Source organism: Mauremys reevesii, linkage group 7 (assembly GCF_016161935.1).
Source record: "Mauremys reevesii isolate NIE-2019 linkage group 7, ASM1616193v1, whole genome shotgun sequence".
Classification (NCBI taxonomy): Eukaryota; Metazoa; Chordata; order Testudines; family Geoemydidae; genus Mauremys; species Mauremys reevesii.
Genome location: NC_052629.1, coordinates 65,675,824 through 65,680,714, shown reverse-complemented (window position 1 = coordinate 65,680,714; position 4,891 = coordinate 65,675,824). Strand labels below are relative to the sequence as shown.

Here is a 4,891-nt window from a genome sequence, read left to right as displayed (position 1 = left end):
AGCATGTGTGGCATGCGTCATGACAGTGCAAGATTCCCCCACAGAGCCCTGCAGAGGTGCAGTAAAGGCAGCCCAGTTGAGAGTGAGCATCCTTAACTGTGTCCCCATGTGTCTTTAATTCTACCCCTTGTGCAAATGCTGCATTCTTATACACTTCTCAAGAGGAAGTGCTGTAACTCTTGGGGGGATATGCTGTATTCTTCATATGTAACCAAGAATCCTTGCTTTACGTGCAAAATGCAACCCATCTATGGAACCATGGCAAGGGCGGGCTGAAAATGTGCTGTCAAAACTTAAAAAAAAATCTTGAAAAGTGTCTCTTTTCCCAGAAAATTTTGACAAAAAACTGAATGTCAAAAATGGAAATATTTTTATTCTGAAATGCCACCACACTGCCTCATGGGAGTTGTAGTTTGAATGCATCATGCTCCCCATTCTCCTCTTTAGGACAAGCTCCCCAGCTGGACTTTATTCCCCATGATTCACTTTGGCCATGTGACTGCCACAAGCACCATCTCCCCTTACAAAAGGCAAGACCATGGTGCATCATGGGGGATGTGTTCCAACTTGGGAGCCTGGCCTAAAGAGGAGAATGCGGGCCTGGGGAACCCAAATGACAACTCCCATGAGGCATTTCAGAATTAAAGTATCTTGGTTTTCAGATTAAATATTTTGCATTTTGATTTTTCCCCTTCCACAGATCCTAGCATACACCCATTCCAGGCCACACAGTAGGACCGCTATGAGGAGAACACAAACTTCAGTGTTTCAAGCCCCTGGAGCCTGAACAAAGTCCAGCTGCTGGCCCAATCTCAGGGCCCCTGGACAAACACTCAGGGCACAGCCCTTCTATCTGTCACCTCCTGCCCTGAGTGTGGGAAACTGCTGTCCAGCCACCTAGCCCAGCACTGACTCTCTGGCACTCAAACACAACCCTGTCTAAGAACTCCACCCAACAGGTAAAGTACAGGAGAGTACAGATCATATAGAAAACAGTAAAACATCCTAAACACAATGTCTCTCACGAGCTCAGCCTACCCTTGGGAGTCCAGGGGAGCCATTTGTGTTCTGGTCAGGGGCGGCTCCAGGCCCGAGCACGCCAAGCGCATGCTTGGGGCGGCATGCCACGGGGGGTGCTCTGCCGGTCGCTGGGAGGGCGGCAGGCGGCTCTGGTGGACCTCCCGCAGGCGTGCCTGCGGAGGGTCCGCTGGTCCTACGGCTTCGGTGGAGCATCCGCAGGCGTGCCTGCAGGAGGTCCACCGGAGCCGCGGGACCAGTGGACCCTCCACAGGCACATCTGCAGGAGGTCCACTGGAGCTGCGGGACCGGCGACCGGCAGAGCGCCCCCCGCGGCGTGCCGCCGTGCTTGTGGCGGCGAAATTGCTAGAGCCGACCCTGGTTCTGGTAGGCAGGCTGGGTCCTCTGCCTCCTCCCTACTCTGCCCCGTCCCTGCCACAGCCTCTTTCGTCTTAATCTGGGGCAAATTGACTCTTCCTCCAGTTCTTCCCATGAGTCCCTTTCTAGACGCCTGCTGTGGTCACCGGCTTCTTTTCTTCCTCCTTTTGGTACCTTTCCACAACTTCCAAATCCCCCTCCCTTCAGACAAGAGGAGGCAATTCCAGTGAAGCACACCCATTGTTTTCACTTGGAATAGACAGGTGAGTTAAGCACTGATCACCCACCCTTGTTTCTGGCCTGGCCGAGATGTGACACAAGCTGCTAACTCAGGAGGGAACCAGGTATGCAGCAGCTTTCCATGACACAGTAATTTCATGATCCAACTGCACAGCACAGTACAGGAGTGGTACACACAGAGCCCCCAAATCATCACATGGTCAAAAAGTCAAACTTTTCTGTGGAAAAAAATTATGATCTTTTTTTCCACTTTCATTAGAATTTTGCATGGAAAGAAGCCCATTTTCTGACCGGCTCTACTATGATGTCATCATGACCAGTGCCTCCGTAATAAAGGCACATAAATCACACTGCAAGCTGAACTAGTTGCTTCCAGACCCTCCATAATAAATAGATTTCAGCAGTCGTAGCAAAGAAAATCTTCAGTTCGGAGGCCCTTCAGCACCTGGCGTGGATGGTCTCAGACTTGGGGTAACTTGGAACCTGCTAAAGTCAGCTGGCTTAAACCAGACCCTTAGCCTTATTTTCAAATGATTCCTTGTGTGTGACCAGGGCGTGGGGCTGGGAATGCTGCCCTTGGCTGACTTTTCCCTCCTCTTTCCAGTGTGGCCCCAGGAGGGCTTTTTTTTTTCTGTTTAGAGAGATTTAGGAAACTTGTGGTTTTATAACAAAACAACAGAAAAGAAATGGTGAGATTCTAATCTATGAGTCATTTTTGGTAAGTCAGTCCCTGGCTTGCTGACTACAAAGGACATGCAAGGTTCAGGAGAGCTGAGTGTCACTGCAATGATTGCCTACTTTGGGGAATGCTTTGGCATGGGGTTTAACTGTTTGCTGCACTGAAGCATTTTGCTGCTGAATGAAATCCAATAATTGCCCTGGGTCTGCTTTTCTCTGTGGCTAATGAAGTCTCCTGCATATTTCCATGGTTGACAAAGCCAACGGAGTATGAACACTGATTCTGCAAAACAGTTTTCCTCTGTGATTAATCCCGCCAAATGAGCGCCAAGGAGGTTTGCAGAGAAATGGCTTTTGGCTGAAATGGGCCAGTTTGTGCCTACTTCTCATTTTGCACAAGTTAGAAAAAGCAATCACTAGCATTTGATCTGCCCTGGAGTCTTCTGAAACCCAGCAGCACCACATGCCATAAACAGAGAGAGAGGGCCCAGTTTTCAGATTTGTGTGTCTGACTGAGAAAGAGGCGAACTGAATCCCAACTGATTGAACAGGGGGATACACAACTGAAAGACTGAGCCTCTGTAGCTACAGCTAAAGAGCCAGTGTCTGTGTGGAGGATGACATGTAACACACACTGAACGGTAGGTTAAATACTTCCTCTGGACAGAGGAAGCTCACCACGCCTGAGGCCCACAGCAGTTTGAATCCGAGATGAGCCCCTGCTAGCTTGGCAGACACAATGCAGATTGAATTGGCGACCGCCAGAGCTAAAATCATGATACTCTGTAGCTGGAGATTGGCTCAGGTGCTTAAATCTCAGAGCTTGGTGCTTTAAGCGGAAACAGATGTCAGGGAGCCTAATTGGCCTTCTGAGCACCTCAACAGGGGACTTGGCATCTCATTTTACCCCCACCCCCATATGGAATCAGAGTTTAAAGTCAACTCAGCAGAGGCTGCACTGAGCACTTTCCTTGGGGTTCGCACCACAGACAAACCCAAATCAAAGCTCAGCTGGGACTACAAGCTCAATGTGTTTCCAGTGTGAACCTGTGAATCAGACCAGGTCGGCCTGGATCGCAGGCTCTGCCCCAGTCTAAGAGGTTCACAAGCCTTGTAACATTTTGCTGCCATCCTGGCCCAATTTTTAGATTTGTGATGTAAGCTCTGAGGCCTGAACCTGAACAGGGCAAGAACCTCTCTTCTCCTGCCTGTTATTGAGGTACGACTATAGAGAGAGCTTTATTTGCAAAAGTTTTCTACCCAGCATTCCTCCAGTGACATTCAGAGCCACCATGTACTCCCCTAAACTCAGCACCAGTGGGGACGTGGTGCTGAGCTGAGGGAGAAGAGGGAAAGGATTTCTTCCTTATGATAATGTATGTGTTCTCGGTGGTTGGGATTCTTCTCAAGAGTTCTAAATGTTCTTTTTTCTTCTCTTCTGAGGACCCTGTACTGTTAAGCGGACTCTTCGATGGCAGAGAGAGGAGAGAGAGAGCTCTTTGCTGAAGCTATAGTAGAGCTAAGTGAACTTGGGTGAGGCCTCTTCTAGCCAGTCAGTAAATAAAACTGACATTACTATAGCTGGGTGACGTGGTGGAACCTCAGTCAGGAAGGGACCAGGCAGCACTTCCCAAGGGGCTGGAGACAGTGCCTGTCAAAGTCTGGGACTTGCGACAAACTGACAGCAACCCACAAGTGGGGTTTAGTGGATGGTGAGGGAGAAGGGATGCAGTAAAATAAAGGATATTTGTCTATTGGACTTTCACACTGAAATGTGAAGAACGGAGTTAATGCACTTGCAAAGTTAGTGTGTGTGTTTTATTTATCATTCCGTTAGCTGAGAACATAAGAGGGGGCCTGCTGTGTCAGACCAAAGGTGCATCTGGCCCAGTATCCGGTCTTCCAACAGTGGCCAGTGCCAGGTGCCCCAGAGGAAATGAACAGAACAATCATCAAGTGATCCACCCCCTGTTGCCCATTCCAAGCTTTTGGCAAACAGAGACTAGGGACACCATCCCTGCCCATCCTGGCTAATAGCCATTGATGGACCTATCCTCCATGAACTTATCTAGTTCTTTTTTGAATCCTGTTATAGTCTTGGCCTTCACAACATCTTCTGGCAAGGAGTTCCACAGGTTGTCTGTATATTGTGTGAAGAAATACTTCCATTTATTTGTTTTAAACCTGCTGCCTATTAATTTCATTTGGTGATCCCTAGTTCTTGGGTTATGAGAAGAAGTAAATAACACTTCCTTATTTACTTTCTCCACACCAGTCATGATTTTATGCACCTCTATCATATCCCCCCTTAGATGTCTCTTTTCAATTAAGATGATCAGTAACAGTTAATGCAGATAGAGGCCTAGTAATGTGCTATAAAATAACAGAAAAAGAAGAAACAAAATAGATCCCGTTGCCATAAAAAAGCTTTCTCTCAAGAAAAGAAAATGGTATGCAAGTGCCTGGGATATGTCCAGCTGTTCCAGTAATGCCACCGTCCAGATGGGAAATTAAGCTACATGGAGTTCTTAAAACACCATGGCAGATTTCACAAGAGCTTGGACTGGCATGGTGCCCA

At 48.1% G+C, this 4,891-nt stretch overlaps 1 long non-coding RNA gene across 1 annotated transcript; it reads left to right on the top strand.

The window, feature by feature from the left end:
- The first annotated feature begins 1,974 nt into the window (after nucleotides 1–1,974).
- LOC120369219 lies at nucleotides 1,975–4,116 on the top strand. Its single transcript, XR_005583007.1, has 2 exons — nucleotides 1,975–2,106; nucleotides 3,757–4,116. It is a non-coding gene; the product is annotated as an uncharacterized LOC120369219 (long non-coding RNA).
- The last annotated feature ends 775 nt before the right edge of the window (nucleotides 4,117–4,891 follow it).